Genomic DNA, 24511 nt, shown 5'->3' on the forward strand with positions numbered 1-24511 from the left:
ATAATCAGATTGCCTTCCCAAATGATAAGAGCACTCCAGCAGAACACGTGGTCCAAAGAAAGTGACCTTCCTGGACACTCAGAGGAATCGACCAATAGTATTTGCCTATAGTGGTGAAACTGTCAGACATATTATCTTTGATATGAAGGTGTAATAATACCCAAGTGAGCATTTGATGCAAAATTGGTGGGTATCACTCACCTGATCTAAAATTCTTTCAGATCTGATCCTTCTACATTTCTATGTAGCTCAGATGTAGCATTGCTTCATTTTTTCATGAGACACAGATATTAAAGAAATGCTAAGATGGAAAATATTGACCAGGAAAAGAGGTAAGGGAAAAGAATACACCAAAGATATACAATGTAAGCTTTTAAAAATAGGATCAGAGATTCTTCCCTAAGCCCATTAGAATATAAACAGCTAGTGTCGAGAACCTCTTGAGGGAGATTTATGATTTATGGCAAGAGCTGTTAGATGCTGTGTCATCTTTAGGAGATCAAAGCATCACCTTCAGGAACCGCGCTGTTGACTGTATTCGTTCACTTGGGGAAAAAACATATGAGTCTAAATAGTTGCCTCCCCTACCCTGTAGTCTCTCTGCATTTCATGCAGAGGGTATCTAGTCATAGGCACTTCAATTTCATGCCACACAAACTGCCATTTTAGGAGGGGAAACAGCAAGGAATCTTGCAACAAGTTCCTTCCCAGATGAAACCAGCAGAAACAGATCCCTGCCATGTACACAACAGAAGGAGGCTATAAATGTAAACTGTGCAATCGATTGTTGCCTACAATAGCGTATGGGAGGGAGTAAAGTTGGGGGGGGAGCAGGAGGGAGGGTAAAGAAGGGTCTTAAAAAAAAGAAAAAAAAAAGAAAGAAATGCCCATCTGATTACAAGCTGTTTCTAGTGTTTGGATCTGATGGAGATACTGAGTGTATTTGGACTTTTCTGGATGGATATAGTTGTCAATGTAAAGCTCTTATAGCTGAATCAATTATCTTAAACCAGAGTGTAGGATTATTAGGCAAAATCTCCAGGGCCAAATTCAGGCTTAGATGTCAGGGGATGCTTAACCCAATGGTGCCAGGGCTAAATCTGGTCCGCCTGTTCCAATTAGACAACGCCTTTTCCCTCTCATTGCTTCCAATACTGTCAATCATGAACTGGGAAAAACCCAGAACCATCTGTGTTGGGAAAACCTTATGCACAGTGGTTCAGATCTTCAGCTGGCATAAACTGGTGTAGCTCTATTAACTTCAGTGGAGCTAAACTCATTTATTCCATCTGAGAATCTGGTCCACAAAAATCTAGGAAGTATCGATCAGCTGCCACTGTGGTTTCACTTCATCAATTATGTAGAAAACAACATTCTGGCTCAACAAACTGCTTCCCTCACAAACTTTTCACCTGACTGATAAAGTCTTTCTGTGGGAATATCCATCATTTTTCATTCATTTGGCTTTTATATTTTCCTAATACTCTATAATCTAGATTCAGTCCTCTCCATCGCATCTTCTGCTATGAATATTTTTCCTTGATATTATTTTCTGAAGATACTGAAAAAGTAAAAATAATTATCCTATATTGTAACTTCGAATAGATTATGATTCTTGTCACTTGCATGGGGGAGGTTTCCAGATTCCATAAACAGCTCATTCTTTCATTGATCCATGTCAGTGCTGCATAGATGGAGGTAGCATTTAATTAGCTGTTTCCAACTAAAATCTGATACACCAGCATAAATCTGGAATCCCTCCACGGAAGACCTAAAACCAGCTACCTGATCCATTTATCTAGCTATCTGTCCAGCTCCCATTGCCATAGTATCTTAACACCTGTCTGTATAAGGTCTAAGCCCTTGTACAGAAGTGTGTCCCACAGCTGCCACTTGAAATATATGAGAAAACCTGAAAGGAGAAATAAAGGCTTCCTGCCAAAGAAGGCAATAGTGTTTCTGGCAATGTGATGTCTAATGAGAGGTAAAGATTTGGTTCCAGGGAAAGGTGTTACTTTTGATCACTTCTTCCTAGAAGTAGAATCCTGGGGTCAAGTGAAATGCTGATGTGGAGAGTGTTTCAGACCTAAGGCTTGAAGTGTACGGTTATTATATTTTTTTAGAAGCTGTAAAAGGCAGGAGAAATCACCCATACCACTCTAACTGCCAGTCAGAGAGCAGAATGCTGCTAATAAAAGCATTCATTCTCAGTGCTTCCTGGTTAGGCTCATTTTAGCAGCATGATCTAGGACGTCACCCCCTTATTCAGTTTTCACGAAATGAGCCACTCATCCCTGGTTGCTGTAAGCTGGATGCTGGAATTTGTCACCATGCCACTGACACCGACCGCACAACACTGGGTACCAAGCACTGAAAGGGGGAGCAGGGAGCAACCATCAAACATTTCTGAAGCCCAGATGTACAGAGAAAATTACACAGCATGCACACACAGATGTCTTGGGTGCACACTGGATGGTACATATGGGATGACTCGGTCCCTGAGCCTGATGCAGCGCTTCCAATGACTTCAGTGAGTCTTTCCCTTCACTTTAATGGGCATTGATTCTGGCCCAGAAAGAATGGCTGTTTTTGTCAAGGTGGGGCCCAGCAAACCTCCCCTTTCTTTTTCCCCAACATCATCCTCAAGGACCCTGGGTACCATTCAAAAAGTCTCCCTTTACCATTTTACTAGGAGGTGAGATATTTCCTATACTTCTAGATGCTTTAAGCATATGGTGATGTCCTATTGATTTCGCTGTCCATAGGCATGGGCTTAAGTGCTGTGCTGAACCAGGGACATAACAGAGAATAACTGCTAGAATCTCAAAGTATTCTATCTATTGTAAAAAGGTGCAAGGGAAAAAGAAGTTTGAACTATGTCTGTTGTATAAGCTTGTCTCCATAGAGATACAAGTCAGATTGCCTTTTGTTTAAATCATTCTACCTTAACTCTGGGCTGGTGACAGAAGGGTCAAGCTATCCCCATGCTCAATTGCACTCAGAAATGGTGCACTGACATTTCTTTGCTTCTGCTGATGCTGGTTGAATTACAATAGCTGCTACTGTCTCCTCGGTCCCTTTTGAACTCCACAGTGTTCCAGGGATTGCAAGATGTTTTCAGTTCTGCCCTTGAAACATGCACTCCCATCAATATTTCCTGATGGTATTTACTTAGGAGCCAGGCAGGGCAGAGATGTCAGACAGAAAGATTAGTCACTGTGATGTGGCAAACATATAGTGCTAGTCATTTGACCATTGCCTCACACTATCTGTGATGGTGTTAGTCCACAATACAGATTTTTTTCCTTCCTATGGTGCCTCCTAAGGCACTTTGCAGATTATTATAATGCAAAATTATACAGTTTAGAAACGCAAATTATTATTAACAGGAAAAGCTTTGACCCTCGGTTTAATAATAAAGGGAGAGACTTTCAGAAGCACTTAACCCTCTGTTACAAAAGTCAGCGGTAAAAGTCTCCTTTGACTTCAGTGGGAGCAGAGTCAGTACATTCCTTTGCATTCTGAAAAGCCTAGCTGGTCCCTAAAGCTATGTCTATGTCTGCACTGCCCCACAATTTGGACTGCAAGGGTGTGAAAAGCAGGGTGTGATCTGTGGGGCAGTGTAAACAAGCCTTAAGATCGAATCATACAAAGCAATGAGCACTTTACACTGTCACTAGGTCTGACCCAAAGACACTCTGTAACGGAGGTAGGAGACTCCTCACCCTACTCCTCCACAAGGTGAGAGCCGCTGAAGCTTCCATCGAGTGCAGAAGGCCAGGGGCATAGAGCTGGGCAGGAATGTTTCGGCAAACCGCTCTTCCCTCCAAAAATGCAGATATTTTTAAATTGACAAAACTTTCTTCAGGAAAGAGTCTCAGGTCCAGGATGGAAGTTCTGGTCAGAGAAAGACCTCAGACTAGTTTATAGCCTATGGATTAGGAATGGACATTCATCAGTCATGTAGGAAATCAAAGTCCAAGTCCTTGCTCTACCTGACTCATCCATCCCAGGTAAGCATCCTCATCTCTGGGCTATTGGCTATTCTGCAGTGGTGAACTCATTTTTTTCCCCCCCATGAAGAGTCTCGAGAGGTCTTTGTTTTGTTCGTAAAGGGAATGAAAACAAAATTTTAACCCTTGAAGTTATTCACACAACAGAATTCTTAGTTTTCCAGCCAGCCCTACCGGAGAGCAGCCCTTTAGGCACCTTCAGTACCTCGCTCAGGCACCATTTGACGACCTGCTCTTTTCTCCCTGGCCTTCCAGCTGAAGTTCAATCTATTTCTGTCATGGAGCTGAGATGAAAGCATGGCACGCTCGGTTAGCAAGGGTGGAGCATGGTGACTGGGACGTGTGGACAGAGGATAGCTTGGACAGTTGTGAGGATGGTTTGGGAAGTATCACAGGGCCCCAGTCCTAAACTAGCCAGGGCCCTGATCCTGCTTCAGACACAAGTAGGAAACCCCCTGTTCCCATATGGAGCCCCACTGAGGTCAGTGCAACTCCATGTGGGCAAAGGAGTCATGTGAATTTCATTGCGGTATCAGGGCTAAAATATTTTTTTCCCATGTTGCTGGTCTATCACCATTTGTAATTCCTGCCTAAATACTTAGGGCACGAAAAAAACTGCTCCATGAGTCATTAAAGCTAATGGGGCTACTCACTAGCATAAAAATTAAAAACATGCATCAGTGTTTGCAAGATCAGGTCCTTTCACTCTCAGCTCTTTAGGGCAGGGACCATGGCTTCCTATGGGTTTGCACAGTTCCTAACACAATGGGGTCCCAAACCCAACTGGGGCTTTTAGGAGCCATCCTACATTTAAATATGAAATCTTAAAATAATGTTGTTGGCTTTTCTACTGAATTATCTGATGAATACAAATGGCAGTTTAGTCTTAGCTCAGTGCTGATACTTAAATTAAACACTATGGTCTGGAGAGCAGTGTACTTGTATTCACTTATCTTACTAATGGGGGAGGCGGGGCTCAGTTCTAATTTTATTCAATTTCCATATGGAAAAATAGATCTCGTTTAACCGTGATGTGCTTGATAAGAATGTGTTAAATTCTTCTAGGACAAAATGAAGTCTCCAGTACTATTAGCCTTTCTAGCTAACTGATCCTTTTTACTCAGGGCAATTTGAGAACACGGCAATGAGCTTGTTTTTACTATTGCTCATTATTGCCTTGGCAATTCGTTAAGGGTGCTGGTCATTGCTTTACTGAGTTAAAATCTTGACACACATTTTTAAGAAGTTTAAAATCTCTTCTCAATCAATATATTTCTAAGAGTGATTATAGAATTGTTTGCAGTGGTGGTATAGCCATGTTGGTCCCAAGATAGGCGATATCTTTTAGTGGACCAATTTCTGTTAGTTAAAGAGAAGCTTCTGAGCTACAAGAAGAGCTCTGTGTAGCTCAAACTTGTCTTTTACCAACAGAAGTTGGTCCAGTAAAAGATATTACCTGTCGGACCTTGCCTCCCTTATAGAATTATTCAACATTGATAAAGCTCAGTTCTGCAAGATGGCCCCACTCCAGCAAAGCACTTCAGCACCTGCTTAAACTTGAAGTCAGTTGGAACTACTCCCCTGCTTAAATTGGACTACCCTTGTGCTTAAATTTAGGCCTGCACTTAGGAGGCTTGCTGGATGATGGCCAGAAAACTCAGCACTTTGCAGGCTGGAGCCCAGACTGCAGTAGTATCTAAAGGCCCAGTCACCTCTTGAAACCAAGCGTCTAGCATGCTTCCAATTATGGAAGCAGAAGATATTTGGGCCCTGTCTACAACTAGGGTTGCCAACTTTCTAATTGCAGAAAACTGGCTCTCCTCCACACTTGCTCATTTTCACCAGGTTGGGGCGCGGAAGTGGGTGAACGCGCCGGTTGGGGCTGGGGGTGAGGGTTTTAGGGTGTAGGAGGGGGCTCCGGGCTGGGGCCAAGGGGTTCAGAGTATGGGAGGGGGCTCCAGGCTGAGGTAGGGGGCTGGGGTGGGGGAGGGGTACGGGTTCAGGGGTGGGGGTACGGGCTCAGGCTCCAGGCTGGGGTAGGGGGTTGGGATGTGGAAGGGGGTACAGGTGGGGCCAGGGATGAGGGGCTTTGGATGCAGAAGGGGGCTCCAGACTAGATCCAAGGGGTTCAAAGTGGATTCAGGAGGGGGCTCTGAGCTAGGGCAGGTTGGGATACGGGAGGCGGTGTGGGGTGCAGGCTCCAGGAGTGAGTTTGGGTGCGAGAGAAGGTTCAGAGCTGGGGCAGGTGGTTGGGGCGTGGGAGGGGGTTTGGGGTGCGGGCTCCAGGCAGCACTGACCTCAGGTGGCTCCTGGGAAGTTGCAACGTGTCCTTCTGGCTCCTAGGTGGAAAGGCAGCCAGGGGGCTCCACATGCTACCCCCTCCTGCAGGCGCCGCCCCCGCAACTCCCATTGGGTGTGGTTCCTGACCAATGGGAGCTAAAGAGCCAGCGCTCAGGGCAGGGGCAGCATGCGGAGCCCCAGTGGCCACCCCGTGCCTAGGATCCGGAGGGACATGCCAGACTTTTCCCAGGAGCCGTGCGGAGCCATGCAGGGAGCCTACCAGCCTCACTGCGCTGTGAACTGGACTTTTAATGGCCCGGTTATCAGTGCAGACCAGAGCCGCCACGGTCCCTTTTCGAGTGGGTGTTCTGGTTGAAAACCGGATTCCTGGCACCTCTAGTCTATACTAGCAACGTAACAGCTTTCAGCCTGGTGGAGAGTGGGCTGAAGAACCCACCACTGACATCAGCTGCCAACAATAGATCTTTGTCCTAGTGTAGGCAGGATTTTATTGTTCTGAACAGCAGCCTAGCCAATTGCAGCAGCAGTGGAGGGAAGGCAGAACCACGGCCGAACACCCACTGGCTGGGGTCATTTCTACAGCATGGATGTATCCTTATCTCCACTTGGAAGCAAAACTTGCTGCTCGGTTGTTTCCAGGCTGTTCTTACGTTGGAAAGTACCTGGTAGATTAGAGCAGGATGGGTGGGAGCCGTAGGGATACAGTACCGCAAGGGGTAGGAAAATTATTGGGGGGTTAGGCCTTCCTCCAAAACCACTGTTGTTGGCAGGTTATTGTACTAGATGAATGATTGGTCTGAACTAGTTTGGCAAGTCTATGCTCCTGTTTTATTGTCATGACTGACTATTATCCTGAAGGATTAGCTAAGGGCTTTGATTTTTCACAGTGTTGTTAAATACATAATTCATCAGTATTAAATAATTAAGTGAGGTCTCTATTTGCACACATCTCTTTCTGTTCTTAGACCAACTAGCCATCATCACTGTCTGCACTGCAAGTTTGTCCTTTTTGAAGTCACCTTGCATTCTGATCTTCCATTTTCTTTTGAACCTGTGCACCTCCTGTTCCAAGAGACAAATGGCCGATGGAGCATATTCAGTAAACATCTGGCTCCCCCTTAAACTTCTTTTCCTCCCCACTAGGTTCACAACATTGATTTAAAATGTTTGCAATTAATGTTTTTTAAATATTGAGACAGAGTATATTAATTTCAAAGGCGTCCCTATGGAGTAGGAATGAATTAGACTTTACAAAACACTCAAAGATTTTGCACAAGTCATATATTAGACAGGTGTTCCTGGAATCAATTTGACAGGGATTAGACATCTTTAGGGACCCTCTAGGGAATTATAAAATTTGACTTTTTCTGTTTGCATAAAAATTAGTACAATCCAAACATGAAATAGCAAGTAGGTGTTTAATCTTTCAACGGTAGCCCCCAGGCTTCCAAACAAAGTCCAGCTGGTAAGAAGAACATACAGAGATTGCAAGAGACATTGCATGTTTGTATGTCAGAGCATGTTTAAGGCCTGAGATGAAGAGGCGAGGTAGATGATTGAATTGTGTATAGTAATTCTTGGCGTATTACATCCTCAGTGTGCAAACACTGGCCAATCAATCATGCCAACACTAGTAGGAGGTTCTTCAGTAAGTGTATCCATTTCACATAGGGAAATGGAGACAGATAAGTTAAGTGACTTACCAGGATTTTATAACTCAGGAGTTCCTAGCTCCCACTCTTGTGTCTAATTCATTAGTTCATGCACTTTGTGAAAATATAGAAAATCTCAGGGTTGGTTGACATCATCAAGGATGGACGTTTGGTATGACTAAGGCCTGAAATGCTTAGATAGCCTGGGAAAAATCTCATGAGAACAGAGTTTCAGGCAATATTTCCAGGCTTTTCTAGTTTCAAATGAATCAGAAATACAAGAATAGCCCCTATATTGTTATTTCAACTTCCAGACCTAGGCAAACTTAAGAGAATTTTTCTTTGCTTGTTTGTTTGTTTTGTTAAACTTAAATGAAAACATTTTGATCAACAAATGTTTGGAATCAGCAATGGTTTGAATTGGTTCTTGTTTCATTTAAACTAGTTCATCCATCTTTAACAATGACCAACTGTAGTAGAAGTCACATTTGAAGAGAAATATTTCCAAACATTCCAAGCCTTCTGAAAGTTTACCTGCAAGGTTTGGAGTGCACCTATTTGCACATGGAAAGACTTGTCTTTGCAAACACAAAACAGGCAAATGGCCTCAATTACCAATTGTACACATACAATCCATGTTTTTATAGATGCAAATATTGTGCTTTTTCAGAGACTCCTTTTGGGCCCCGAGTCAGCAAGATACTTTAGCATGTGCATTACTTTAAGCACCTAAACAATTCCAGTGAAGTCAAAGAGACTACGTGGATGCTTAAAGTTATACACACCCCTATCCAGCTACCTTAGGTACTTATCCTCCATTAGTTTAGTATCACAAACTAAATGGATTTATCCTCACAACATAGCTGTGAAGTAGGGAAGTTATCCCCAAGGGGGTCTGTAGTAGAGCAGGGTCTTGATCCCAGTTCTCCACTGCATGAGGGTAGTACCCTAGCCACTGGACCAGACTTCCTCTCTCTGTTTAAGTAACTTGCTGAGTCAAGGCCTTAAAGTTTAGTCCTATAATTATGTGTGTATTGGAGTAACAGCAAGTGATTTGTCTTTTAAGATTATTCAAGCCAAGCATTGACTATGAATATCTATAGCTTGTTGAACAGATTAAGGCATTCTGGGAACGCTCTATGATGAGGATTAAAGACCCAGATAAGTATTTAATTCCGTCTAAAAAGCACAAACTCAGTATGTCGGAGACAGAGACCAAAGTGTCTGAAATGAAACAATACAGAACAATCACTGCAGAACAGATCACAAGAATGCAACAAAACTCAAAAGGCCCTTTTCTTTTTTTTTTTTTTTTCCAAGAAATTGAATTTGCATTATCATGGTGCCATATGTTCAGGTAGCTTTCAGTTGTACCCCATGTGGCTGTGTCATTGAATTCCCAAACATTAATGAATAAACTAATTACAGTCAGAGCTGAACTCTTCTAAACTAGCTACCTCCTACTGTAGACCACACAGTGAGCTTTATTCCTACAACTTTTTGCTAATTTATGTTAGCCATAGGGTGGGAAAAAACACTCTAGCAGAACTCTCAGACTGTACAGCAGATGTTACACGCTTAGTGTAAAGCACTAGTAGTGTCTATGCAGCCACTATTAGTAACTTACCGTTAGAGTTAGTTAAATTTAAACTGTAGCAAATGTCATGGCCACAATAAGGGAAAGATCTTCAATGTGGCTGGCCTTGTAAGAGGGGGTCCATCAACTGACCACTCAGAGAATTAGTTACAAGTGGCCCAAACCAATGGCTGCTGAGCCCTAGAATGGGTCAGCTGCCACCATTAATGACAGGGAAGGTGAGAATCAGACTCCTTGCACCGACATGTCAGATGCAACTCAATATGGTTGTATTTGGTGTTTCATCACTGGTAAATTGCACCTGTATTCCTACTCCATGGCCCGTTTCAGGAGTGCCCCATCCAGTCTCAGGACTCCAGCTGTCATCTGTCTCTGGGCCCTGTCCCACTCCTTTCTGACCAGGGATTTTAAGGCTGCACAGTCCCCTACCTAACATTGCAATATCCCCAGCTGTCAAGGTTCCTCCCCCACTCTGAACTCTAGGGTACAGATGTGGGGACCTGCATGAAAAACCTCCTAAGCTTATCTTTACCAGCTTAGGTCAAAACTTCCCCAAGGTACAAAATATTCCACCCTTTGTCCTTGGATTGGCCGCTACCACCACCAAACAAATACTGGTTACTGGGGAAGAGCTGTTTGGACACGTCTTTCCCCCCAAAATACTTCCCAAAACCCTGCACCCCACTTCCTGGACAAGGTTTGGTAAAAAGCCTCACCAATTTGCCTAGGTGACCACAGACCCAAACCCTTGGATCTGAGAACAATGAAAAAGCATTCAGTTTTCTTACAAAAAGACTTTTAATAGAAATAGAAGTAAATAGAAATAAAGAAAAAAAAGATCCCCCTTGTAAAGTCAGGATGGTAGATACCTTACAGGGTAATTAGATTCAAAACATAGAGAACCCCTCTAGGCAAAAACCTTAAGTTACAAAAAAGATACACAGACAGAAATAGTTATTCTATTCAGCACAATTCTTTTCTCAGCCATTTAAAGAAATCATAATCTAACACGTACCTAGCTAGATTACTTACTAAAAGTTCTAAGGCTTCATTCCTGGTCTATCCCCGGCAAAGACAAAATATAGACAGACACACATACCCTTTGTTTCTCTCCCTCCTCCCAGCTTTTGAAAGTATCTTGTCTCCTCATTGGTCATTTTGGTCAGGTGCCAGCGAGGTTACCTTTAGCTTCTTAACCCTTTACAGGTGAGAGGAGATTTCCTCTGGCCAGGAGGGATTTTAAAGGGGTTTACCCTTCCCTTTCTATTTATGACACCAGCAAACCAGTCAGCCTAAAGGATAATGTCCATGCTTTGCTTTCTCTCACAGGGCTATGAATAGTGTCGTGCCAGCAGTTACAAGTTACCACCCCGCTCTTTCTAACCAAGCACCTGCATTCTTAAGGTAGAGGCATTACAGAGAAACCCAATCGAACAATAAGCAGATTTAAACACACACTAAACATACCAGGAGTCTCCCATCAGTTCTATGGGGCCCTAGGAGGACAAAATCTTTCCAACATTTCCACTAGTATTGTGCTCCCTGCCCCCACCCTTGGCCCTGTCTTTTGGCTGCATCAAAAGGATGATCCTGTGTCAGTTTCAGCACAGCCTCTTTATATCAAAATCCCAAGTTTGAATCAGTCTGTGCAAACCTCTTCATGGACTGGTACCTGTCTAGAGTAGGTTAGCCTCAGTGACGTGCCTTAATCACCCCTCCACTGTTTTTTGTCCCTAGAGGAGGAGAAGTAACCCCTCCCCTCCCTTGGAGTAGAACACAATCATCCATAAACCATACATAAATTTAATACAATGCTCCCTAAAAATACTGCACGGGTTGCAATATCTGTCATAGTATCTATCTGAAGTATTTCTATGGCAGCTGACACTTTGGTATCTAAATGCCCTGTGTTCTTTCTCAATAATTTACTTCTGGTCTGGAGTGTGAATTTAACAGACTGACAAACTTACTATTTTTTCTGCAGACCTCACTCTTAAAGATAGCACTAAAGAGCTCACTAAAACATGTTATAGGCTTTAAAAAATAACCTTACTTGAATGCCCGTCTACTCTGTCACTCTTATTAATCTTGCTTCCCAGAGTTATGATGAAAAAGTCAAACCCATCAAACAGATTCCCCCCAGTCCAAGATAAAGATATAGCTATTTGTATCTCTTCTAGGGATATATAGTATAGGGCCACACACATGATTTGAGTTAAATTATTTTTCTGAGCACAAGTAAAACCCATATGATCAAAATCAGCACTACTTTCCTTTATGAATAATTAAGCGTAAAGTAACAGGGAACTGATTCAAAGCCCACTGAAGGCGAGTCTTACCATTAACTTCAGTGTGCTTTGGACCACCACAACAAGTGAACAGAGATCTTCACAGCTACAATTTAAAATTATTTTGGCCCTTCAGCATTGGAAGGACTCCCCTAAATATATCACTGCATTCTGAAAGCATATTGCATGATGTTGGGTATGTTCCTCCTATATCCACAAAAAAAAAATAAATAAAAAGAATCAAATAACTGTATTTGAGCACAAGTCATTGGTTTCTTTTGGGGTGTGGGGGGAGGATTGTCTCTGTTTCCTGCTGATGAAAGTTCATCTGGGCCACATCCCAAAGCATACAATGAATTACTTGCATTCCAGTCATGCCTAGAGGCTCCAAACAAGATCCACTGTGCTGGGCACTGTACAAACACCTAGAAAGAGACCGTCCCCACCCTAAAGTGATCACAGTCTAAATAAGCAAGTCAGGCAAAGGGTGGGAGGGGATACAGAGAGGTGAACTGACACAGCACAGCAGTGGTCCTGTTGGGATCCAGGAAGTGGGCGGGCACAAGCCCACCCACTGCTAAAGGGCCTCCCCGTGGCCTAAGGGGAGGATCCACAGGACCGGGATTCCAAATGATTGCAGGGAACAACTAAATATATAACAGGAACAGGAGTGAGGTCACAGGGCTAAACGAAGGGAACCTGATGAAGACACTGAGCAGAGAACCCCGGACAGCGCCCACTGCTCTTCAAAGGTGTCAAAGGAGCCAGCGGACGCCACCCAGAGGAACTCTGCCTGGATGCATGAATGGACTGAGGAGCGGAAATAGGCCCCCACAGTCAGACCCAGGTCTCCTGATTCCTAGTCCAGTGCCCTGTCCACTAGACCATTCTGCCTTCCCTGTGCAGAGTAGCTCTCTGCTGTGCTACTTATGTCCTTTAACCACATCTAAGCAGAATACTACTGTATCGGCCGTGAGAGGACGTTTCACATCCTGCGACCAACACAGTAAACTGTATAGGACAGTCACTTCTCCTTGCAGACAGAAGCCTTTACCAGGGGGGTGGGAAGTTATGGTGAGGAGCCTGTAACCACTGTGTCCTGGATTGAACTGAGATCACCAAAGTAACATCTCCTGCTTTTCCCCTTCCAGAATACAGCATATTACACTAAAGGAAACCGACTTACTTCCCTTAGGAACCATTCAGAAAAGAAGAAAAAAAAATAACCCACTCACCTATACAAGTATACAAGGAACTTCCTGAGCCTGATTCTCTTCTCCATTACACTGCTGTAAATCAAGAGTAATCCCACTGGAGTCAAGGAATTTACCCCTGGAGTTCTCAAACCTTGCCATAGCATGGGCCACAAATGAATAGCGGAAATGTCTTGGACTCCTCTCCTCCCATTTATGACTGTGTAACAGCTTTGTGACAACTACAGGAATTGCTGACAAGGGAAAGTAAAGTATGTGTGTATTTTCAGATTGTTGTAATGTTATTTAGCATCTACCAGCAAGAGGAGACACCCAACATGTGGCCGGTCAGTTCTCTACCAGCCACAGTTTGAGAATGACTGAATAACACCTTTGTAAATGGAATCTGAAGCAGACCACCTAGTAGATTTTCCACCGTTACTACAACTTTGTGAATGATTTCCTGAAGCAAAAATCCAGAAGCCCAAATCTGGATTACTTGAGAAATAATCACCACCCTATTTTAATGATGTGAGCCGTGGCAGAGGCGGTGTGTAAAATCCATCACACAGTGAAAGACAGAACCAGACAAGCCTCCGTGGTTAGCTGTGCTAATGTGTCTTTAACAGCACAGAGTACTGAGTGATGTCTTTCACAAGGAAGGGGAAATATGCAGACATACTTCCGAGTGGCAGAAAACCTTTCAGGATTCTGTGTGTGCTCGACTGTGGCTCTACAATCCTTTGTGAGGACAGCAATAGACAAGGTTTAAAAACAAAAATATATTGAAGTCGATAACAGGATAATTTCCTGAGCCTAAATCTTACAATGTAACAGTTTTACTGGCTGACCTTCAAAGGCTGATGAAAATCTAATTAGACCATGCTGATGTGAAGATGCTAAATTATTATCAGTGGGCAGGTATCATAAAATTCCCTCATCACTGCAGCTAAACATTTTGGAACAATACTACTAATTAAAGGATGGAATTAAAAGTGACAGTAAAAAAAAAGCCATTCAGCTCAATTTTAGTCAATGTTGTTTTTTTTCTCTAAATGATCTCTTGTGTTTTCTCACAGTGCAGGTTCCAACCCATTTGTTCTTTCTCAAGTGCTTATGCCCACACACAGAGGTAGGCTCTCCTTGAAAGGACAGGGAAGGAAATATTGGAGTGAAAACAAGTTAAGTACGTTGCTGCATGTGGATGGATTTAAGCATGTGCTTAATGTTAAGTACATGTTTACAGCCGGGATTTTCAAACTAGCCCAAACAAGATGGTTCCCAAATTCCATTGAAGTTGGGCATCAAACTCCTTTAGAAATCCCAGCCAAAAGTCTTGATTCAGGACAGCACCTCTGTTCTGCGCAGCACTTAAGCATATGCTTAGCTTTGAGCATGTGCTGAAGTCCCACTGCAGTCCATGCTTCATCCCTCAGTGGGATGAATTGAATCATGTGCTCAATTGCTTTGCTGAATTAAGAATTAAGAAAACCGCTGCACACATCACAAGAGAAATAAAAAACACGCTTTACAGGCGCTTCCACATAGCTTTTTCCCATTTGAAATATCCATTGGAAGTGTGCAGGCTCTAGAGGCCAGTGCATATAAAATAGTATACCTCTCTCGCCCACACACGCAATAGGGTTTAACCGACATCAGTGATGGGCCCAAACTCAGTTCTGGATCCAAATTCAAACTCAGATCTGGTTCTCACTTCTCAGTTATAGCTGGAGAAGAGCATTTCCTACATTGTTGCTAGCGAAGGGAAAGTTAGCAGTTATACTGCCAAACTCATGACAGTGGGGTTTCCGTACTGGAGTTTACACTGTCTAGGTAAAATTTGCATAGGGTTAGTGAGGATCCAACTTATTAAGCAGTAAATGGTATTTAAGTGTTTGGAAAACAAGATTTCAAATCATTTCCCGTGACCTAAGTAAGCAATGTAAGGTGGGATTTGCAGAAGCTCTCAGCACTGGCCTGTCTCTCCTCCTACTGAGGCCAATGGGAGTTTTACCACGGACACTTCAGCACCTTGGAAATCAATAACACACTGCACTGCAATATAATCAACTCGGCTTTCATATCTTCGCAAACTGAGGGCCAGATTGTGCCTGGGTCTTACACGCACACGCGCGTGTATGTAGTGGTGAAACAGAGTGGAAGGTGCCTTTACCTTCTGTGGGGCCTGTTTGAGGGCCAGGCCCAATTGCTCATTGAAGTGCAGGGACCACTCCCTCTGTAGTGCCCTGAGGGCATACAGTGCCCCCAAGGTGCAGAAAAGAGGCAGGGCCATAGACCCACTGAGTGGGACCAGCACAAAAGGGAACTGGGTTGGCAGGGAGCGTGATGCACCCCATTAAGTACGCTACTGCCACTGCACACCAGAGCACTTCAGGAGATATTCTGCCTCCTGGTGCTGATCGAAGCAGTGATACTCAGAGCATTCCCAAGACTGTACCTTAAGGCATAGCTGCACTTGGATAAAGCCACAGTTTGCTACACACTGATGGGCAGATCACATAGATTTAAAGCGTAGTTTGGAAAACATTGTAGTATTCACTTTTTAGTTTCTGTATAAACTAGAGAAATGTCATAGTGTTGCCCTTGGCTTGCATGCATAATGTAATCTTCACGTTTAATGCAGTGAAACATTCAGTGATTCCTTTGTGGGGAGTATGAATAGGTAACACCCTTTAACTCTACAGTTGTTATTTTTCTTTCTCCTTATAAAACAATCATTGTTGCTCCACAAATCACAAATGATCTATTGCTGATGGGGGGGGGGGGGTTATAAAGTTCTAATTTCCATGGAAAAAATTGTATGTGTGTGTGGGCGCACACCAAGAGTTCATTTACTCTCCCTCTCTTGGGCTGCAGCTCTTAATCAAACGTGGGGAACGCACAGAATAAAGGCTGCATGTGCAGAAAGCTCTGAGGGATGCTGAAGGGAGCAGATCCAGCCACAGTTTGGTTCTCAGATCTGTTATATGTTCATTATTTGCTTCAGACAATACCAGGTTCCAGTCACACCAAGGTTTGCACCTTTCCATTTCGGAACAAGGATCAGTTGAGCAAACCAGGACACATGCAAGGAGGAACCATTCCTTGCACAAAAGGAATATCTATCACTGTCTCCATTTAAGGGTTGTGTTCTACCTGTAGAAGTGGTAGAAATTTTTGGTGCTGAGGGGGGAAAAAAAAAAGTTTTCCTTACTGAAAAACACAGTTTCTTCAAAACTGAAGGGGTTGTTGGATTATTTTGCAGGAAATTGTCAATTCCACAAAAAGTTTTGATTTTCCAGCAAGAAAGTCAACGTGAAAGCTTTCATTTAGGCTTGAACTATCATTTTGTTTTTCATTTTTTTCAATTTAAAAACTAAACAGTGAAATTATATCAAAACAGCAATTTTAAACAATTTTCATTTTGATCTAAAATGTTGTTTTTTTCATTTAATTAGAAGCTTTTCATAATTTTTCATTCCATCAAATTTTTGATATTTCAATTTTTTGTTCTGATTTGGAACAGAGGCTAATTTCAAAATGTTGATATTTCCCGCAGAAGGAAAATTCTATTTTCCAAACAGCTCTAAACTGCTGCCTACCACCCTATGAGAAAGCTACATTTCGACTGGACTTCATGGAGTACCTGGTTCTTCTCCCAGTGAGATGTGACTCTGAAACAATTGTTTACACTCTTCCATTAAAATGATATGTGAACTCATCCGTGCAGCAGTAAACTCTGGAAATGTAAGTGTCAGGTCTCACTCTCAAATCAAACAAACAATGGGAACATGTATTCAGCAATTATTCAATGAAAAAATTGCACACATTCCCCCCCAAAATTATCGACAAATTACTCTGCCAGATCTTTTCCTTGTAAATGTTGAAAGTATATCCAAATAGCATGGGACTATTACCTACTCCATTCTGAACTGCAATTAACCTATTTCATTTTGTTTGGCATTTGCAACTGTAAATATGCAAATCCTTTTTAGGTTTAAATTTGAGTCCCTGTTAATCTTCCTGCAGACTCTGGATAAAAGAACTCTCCTGTTTATTATTATCCTTGCAACATGAAGAAATAAAGTGAGTGGACTCAAAAACCATGGGCATTTGGAATTCCTAATGCTCAGTAATGTTTGGAGTGAATTAAAACTGTCTGATTTAATGTTTTCTGACTTTCCTTTTTACAGGTATTTCAGAGGAGACTGGAAAATGGATACACCAATTCGATGGCAATGCCCTAGGTGGAGTCCTATCCTGTTTTATCTCTTAACACATAAGAGAGCATCTGGCTGCTTTTAAAAATATGGAGTTCGATCCTCATCTGGTGTAAGTAAGCATAGCTGCACTGACTTAGAGCTACAACATCTGGCCTGTGATGCTTCAGATTACACACTTAGCTTTCTGCTTATTTAGTTACATGAGAATTTCCACACTGTCTTTTTCCTCACATACACGATCAGAGATCAGGTTTCTGAAGAGAAATCCTATTTTTAGTATTTGTTTTATCTTAGTCAAACTTTCCCAGGCCTCCATTCCTTGAGACTATTCCTTATCGCCACATATCCATTGTGCACATCTTCCCTTCCCGCAGAGGAGGGATCAGACTGAATGATTTGGAAGTTGGTGATTTAAGAGCATGATCCTCCCATGTGCTACTAGGAGTATTTTCCAGATATGGAAAAAAAGATCATAGGTGGTTATTCCTTGGTGGTAGGTTTATTAAATCATTCAGCCTTTTGTGTCACATGTGATGAAGGACCTATGTGACTAAATTAAAAAGTGCAGTAGGTATCTTTAGAACGCCTGACAGACCCATCAAAAAGCTATCTTTCACACTATGCAAATGTCAAAGAGAACATACAGCCACCAAGGAAAAAATGGAAAAACCTCATAGCTCATTCAGCATGTGGTGAAGATAGGAAATGATTTATCTATCCCCAGCCTCCCTTAAAAATAAAAGATTCGGTCAATGAGGAAGTTAGGCTGCTGACCAGAAGGCTCAGCAGGAGATGAGATTTAAGCACTAGCCAAAAGAAATTGTTTACTTCTGGCCTCTTTAGAAAGCTCTCCGTATTAAGCACTATTCAGGATTAGAGAAAAACCCCTGGCAGCGTCAGATCCAAGTCCTTTGTATCAAACTGTCTCAGCTCCTTAAAGATTAATGTGATAAACACTGGGCAACTGGGATAAGACCATGTTTTGCATGTTTAAAAAAAATGCAAATGTGCCAAGATTTTTACAGTAAGGGCTTCAAAATGGAAGCCTGCTTACCGATGGGGCTCATGCCATCATTTAATCTAATTTATTCTTAATCAGTGATTGATTATTATTAAATTAGGGAATAGATGGACGGAATACCCCAGTGGAAACCTTGGTGATCTGAAATATAAACATAGCAAAATGCAGTGGCAATGCTTAGGATCTTCAGTATCATTCATTTGGCTGCAAGTGATATTTCCATTTTTATAGTTAGATGTAAATACATTTTAAAAACAGGTACAAAATCTCTGCCACTTAAAGGGATTTATTAAAATAATCTCCAGTGTGTTGCTGCATCTGGATATGGAGATCGATTTTAGAAAATGCAACTTCTGCTTCATAATTTAAATTGCCAGTTAGTAGGGGAATTACTAAAACATGTTAGCACAATAATTTCTAATTGGCTATTTCCCCCTGCCTCCTATAAATACACGGAGCCAAATTCTGCCTCCAGTCAGACCCAATGCAATCCCAAGCAATTTTCCACTGAATGATTTTTTTTCTTTTTGAAAATCATTGACTCTTCCACAAAAAGCAACTCCGTATACTTTCAGTGTGAGTAGACTTAGGATTTAGTGATTTTAGACTTAGGAAAACAACTAACAATGAACTCAAATAGAGTCTCCATAAGAAAGCACAATGTGCATCTCTTCTGTAACAGGCTGCAGCAACTCAGAACAAGATGGCTGCTGCCCCCATACACAGCATTTTAACAAATGAGAAGGTGCAAAGAAACAGAGACATTGCAGTTTCATTATCACACTCACACCATCCATTCAAGAGAATGAAAAAAATCAATATTTAGACCATCCTCACAGCCAAGTAAAGTTGAACCCTGGATTGAGTTTAGCTTGCATTTCAAATTTGCCTCCAAAAACACTTGACAAGAGAGCACTATTGGTGTAAGTCACCAATTCTACCACAGCTCCATAAGCATCACCTAAGATCTGGCCTTGCAGAGTTGCTTCAAGCAGCCACACACATTCGGGCAAGTTAAGCATCATACAGAATCACATGCATGCAAAGTGCTATATTGGTGTTACTGTGTTCTAGCACGCCTTTTTTTTTTATGACCCCATACTTGACCAGTCATTCCCAAAGTTACAGAAGTGCATGTATAACACTGCAGTACTTAATGGATCAGAAGCAGAGGGGACTGGACTGTTACTCTCTTGATTTTTAAGCATGAGCTCTATTGCCCGAATTAAAGACCTTGCTCCCATGGCCATAGCAGGCTCACCCTGTCTACATGTGGCCCAGCCACCGCTAGAGGGGGGACAGAGAGCAACACTAAGCAGGTGTGAATTACACATGCTATATATTGGGACGCTAGCCTTCCCAATAGATAGTTAAGAGTAAAAAGAAAACAGACAGAAGTCACACAACCTATTTAGCTCCTAAGACACCTGGAAGCCATTAAAAGTCCATCACATACTGAGTTAACAGCAAATGCTGTCTGTGTCTCCAATGAGCACGTGCAAGTAGTCAGTGATAACAGGTGTGCCTTCTTGCATTGGTGCACAGAGAGAACATGCTGGGAATCCATATAAATAAGATTCCAGAATTGCCACGGTCTCTCTCTCTCTGAAGCCTTGCATGTCTGTTGAATCAGCGTGAGGTGACAGAAGCAGCTACAAGCATGGCTGACCGCTCTTTTTATTCAGAACTTCAGCAGGTTCCGCCAGGGGGCCCTGTGAGAACCAGACGGAATGCTGGCGTCCTAAGGTTCCGTGGCAGTTGGAACGTGACTGTTGATCAGGGAAGGTGGGAGTAACAGCTACATGGGGTAACAGAGGCGGTTGTGCCTGCAGCCAGGGGGCAGCGCTGTGCACAGATTTTAGGGAAGACGGACAAACAGCAACATCACACACTGCAATGTAGCGCATGGAAACAGCAACTCCCATTTGGGGCTTTTTAAAAAAAAACAAAACAAACATGACTTTATGAATTGCATCCGTGCAACAGCGCAGGATTTCAGTTACTAGCTTAATAATATGGAAATTATATGTAAATTAAAATTGGTGACGGGCATATTAGCTTACATCACCATCCCACAGTGGTGATGGGGCATGTTGGATGACCCAGGAGAAACACCCAAAAAAAAGTTGTTTAGAGACAACATATCTCAAAGTATTTTGTGTTGAGGGTAAAGTAAATAAAACTGTAAAGTCACAAGGAGTAAGAAGATTCCAATCAGAGGGTTGAAAGTTTGGGGTTCCTTTGTTTTCTACACTCAGTGTTTGTACTACTTGTGGTACATAAATGGCCAGACATGCAAAACACACATTGTACTACTGGTTTGTGTGCTTATCCAGCTGCACTGAAGTGTTTTGATTAAAAGAGGCAATTTTTAAATTTGCAGCAAGATAGCATATTTCCAGGGCTATAGGTTCCTGTGAGTGTGTTTTTCTGAAGGGGAACACACACTGGCAGTATCACCTAGAGGTCAGACCAAGGTGTGGTAGGTTGTCTTCTTCCCAGACATGCCTCTTTTTTATCCATCGTGTGGGCGGTCTTTCCTTTTAGCAACTCAGCCCTCTGGCTGGGTCACACATTCAAGGCCACTCTTTTCAGGGTGCACATAAAGAGTCCAATGACATGGAAATCTTCAGATGTCAGCAAGGGGCTTCATGGCTTCCTACCCTTGCGTTGGGGTCTTAGGAGCCTTGTACCTACAGGATCTTTCCTTATTAGCTTCCCTGCCAAGTGATAGCTTGTGATGCGGTATGATTGAATATCACCATTTCTATCATTGATCTTGCCACTGTTCTACAACTGCAACAAATCTTGTACAAAGTATGTCACATAAAGTGTCAATGGAAAAGTTATGATTAACTAAGTATGATTATCCTGTTTATGTGCATGTATCATCTTTGTATCTGAAGTTATGAATATTGACCATGGATTTGTATCTTATACGTGTGATTGTATTCCTGGGTAACACCCACCAGGTAAAATTTACATTGAGGTCAGATATCTATGTATTGATGGCCCATCAAGGACACTTGGCTCTCACAATGGGCCATCGAAGAAACTCATTTCACCCAGATAGCTCTTCCTGCTGACACTTCAAGCTCCAAGGGGCCAATGGCTACCACCTGTGAGTCATCAAGCCATGTAAGGACATGTGATATGCTCATGTGACTCTGGACTCCATCTTGGGCCAGTAACTTTCCACAAACTGGGCCAAGAGCTTTGTTTGAGACAGTAAATTTCCAGGCATATTGACAAGGATATAAAAGACCCCTGAGGGGTCTACATTTTGCCTCTTTCCTGCCCTGATTCTCTGGACTGTGGATTTACAACTAAAAGGAGCATATTGAACTAGGGACTGAGGACCTTGCAATCTTTTGGAAGTTACCCGAGACTCTACAAGCCATCACTGCTACAAACCTGATATAAGGACTTTACAATTATTTGAAAGTATATGATCTATTAACCACTATTAACTCATTCTTTTATTATTAAACCTTTAGCTTTTAGTTATTAAAGGATTGGCACCAGTGTGATTACTGGGTAAGATCTGAGTTATATATTAACCTGGCTAAGTGGCTGATCTCTTGGGATCACAAGAATCCTTAGTTTGATTAAACTGGTTTTCAGTAACCACTCATCACAGAGTCCAGTGTCTGACTAGAGAAACAAGGGCTGGAATACCTAAGGAGACTGCATTTTTTACTTCTTGTTAACCAGTGTGGTGAGACAGAAATTTACTTCGATAAACTGGCTTGGTATAATCTAATGCTAGAATAACCAACCAGTTTGGGGGTGAATCTTCCCTATTTCTCAACAGTTTGCCCTGAATCTGGCACTCTGCTGTGCCCCACTGAGGCACAGTGACAATCTTCTGTTGTTGCTCCCTCCCCCACCCATCCACCCCAAGGGACTGGTGGAGACTCCAGGCCCATCCCCTCCACCAGGTTCCATTCCAGGGAGATGCTACATAGCTGCCTCCCTGGCTCACTTCCTACCAGCATCCCATCTTTCCCCGGGGAAAAATACAGAACTGAACACAAAATTAATGTTCCTGACCTTCAAAAGTTTCCAAGTCTCTCCTTTGCAGGCTTGGTCAGGTCAGTATCTCCAAGCCTCAGGCAGCCAGCTCTCCTGGGGTGCTCCTTCCCAAGAGCACAGGCCTTCTCCCTTCCCCTGCCTGCCCTACCTTCCTCTAAACTGCTCCGCTTCCCTTTTTAAGCTCTGCCTCCAGCATGTGCAGGCTTTGTAGGTGCGGCTGGGTGAGGCCAGCTGTGCCCAGAGCTGCTCCTTAACCCATTCTTCTCCAGTGTGGAGTTTGTGCACCCCAGCACAGTATTCAAACCAGCTCTGTGGTTTTCAGCCTGGGTGACTTAGACTGGAACTGGTTTGTAGATTTTAAGGCCAGAAGGGACCACTATGATCATCTAGTCTGACCACCTGTATGACACAGGGCATAGCATTTCACTGAATTAATTCCTGATTGAACTAGAGCACATTTTTAGTAAAACAGCCAATCTTAATTTAAACATATCCTGTGATGGAGAATCCTCCACAACCTTTAGCCAGTTGTTCAAATGGTTAATTACCTTCAGAGTTAAAAACTTGCACCTTATTTCCAGACCTCTCTCCTGCAAACACCAACTGTGATGGAGGTAAACTGTTATGGTATTAGGATAACCGTCCATACTTGTGGTCAAGTTACTATGTTACAATGGCAGGAACTCACAACTTGTTTCTATTGGCATCCTTGAAATTCTAGGATTAGAATTATGCTATTATGTTGACTGACATAAGAGAATACACCACACTGGGGCGATGCTCCCCTAGCTGGCTACATTAACCTTAAGTTGTCTGGGTGCCGCAGAACAATGCAGAAGGTCCCCTATGCAAGAGAATAGAAACACTACATTCTGGCCATGAATCTAGCTTTGCCAGTTTAAAGCATGTCTAAACTGGACAGTAAAAGCTAGAATAAAGAGAACCTGTGATGGGTTGGATCACAGAAGCCCCCTTAGGAACTGACAACTGATGTGCTGAGACTACCCCTGAGCCAGCTTGGGGGTTCAGTGCCCTGCCTAGTTTGAGCCAGACCCGCTAGCTTGCTGCAAACCCAGACCCAGGTCTGAACCAAGTCCCCCAATAGCTGCAGGCTTAACTGAAAACAGCTTAAGAAGTGTTCCTGTCTCCAGCACTCAGATGCCCAACTCCCAATGGGGTCCAAACCCCCAAATAAATCCATTCATGTCATAAGCTTCATGTCATTCTACACCTCATTAAACCTGCCATGTTCTATATTTGATTCATTATGATGCTCTTCACTGCACCAGCTGGCAAATGTGTTAAATGTTTATGGAAATCTGCTTTGAACAAGAGCATTTATTTAAGTAATCATGGCTTCCCCAGAGTTATGAAAGGCTGCTGATGCTGAAATAATTGCATTACCTACAACCATGATTGAAGACTGCCTTAATATACCTGCAGAACAAAAAGCCCTCTTTCCTAAGGGATATCATCTTTCTCAAATGGCAACACAATAAAGATCAATACATATTTATAGAGCAACGTTCATGACAGGAGTTCTCATTGCACTCTGCAGAAAAGTCAGTAACTGAGATCCATTACATTGGTTTAAAAGATGTGGAGGGCCACAGAAAACCTCCATCCTTCTTTATAAATACAGTCAGGGGCTTATTATTCTAAAGTCAGTACGCTGAGATTGCCAAAAAGTTTAACATACAATGTAACCGCTTTAGCTCCAGTTTTAAATTTAGATAGAGGCAATAGACTGAGACCTAAAGGAGTGCAGAGTTCAAGTGGAAAACATAGGGGGACAAACAATAAGCTTAAAAATAGAAAGCTAAAGATGCAGAACTACTTCATATGATCATAACATTTAGCCCTACTGACACTCTTTAGAAACCACGCTGGAATACCCAATAAGATCCTGTGAGAGTCTCCTATGGAGGTTTCAGAGTAACAGCCATGTTAGTCTGTATTCGCAAAAAGAAAAGGAGTACTTGTGGCACCTTAGAGACTAACCAATTTATTTGAGCATAAGCTTTCGTGAGCTACAGCTCACTTCATCGATGAAATGAGCTGTAGCTCACGAAAGCTTATGCTCAAATAAATTGGTTAGTCTCTAATGTGCCACAAGTACTCCTTTCCTATGGAGGCATTAAGCTTCTTCACAACACCCACTGGTGGTGTTATGGGCTTTCAGTCCTAT

At 42.6% G+C, this 24511-nt stretch overlaps 1 protein-coding gene across 1 annotated transcript in view; it reads right to left on the reverse strand.

The window, feature by feature from the left end:
* Nucleotides 1–22360, reverse strand: part of RASGEF1B (RasGEF domain family member 1B) — a 364027-nt gene extending 341667 nt beyond the window's left edge. Inside the window, exon 1 of the mRNA XM_043545445.1 lies at nucleotides 22342–22360. The gene's annotated coding sequence lies outside the window, so the exon portion shown is untranslated. The remainder of the gene's footprint in view (nucleotides 1–22341) is intronic.
* Nucleotides 22361–24511: the final 2151 nt, after the last annotated feature.

This window comes from Chelonia mydas, chromosome 4 (assembly GCF_015237465.2).
Source record: "Chelonia mydas isolate rCheMyd1 chromosome 4, rCheMyd1.pri.v2, whole genome shotgun sequence".
Lineage (NCBI taxonomy): Eukaryota > Metazoa > Chordata > Testudines > Cheloniidae > Chelonia > Chelonia mydas.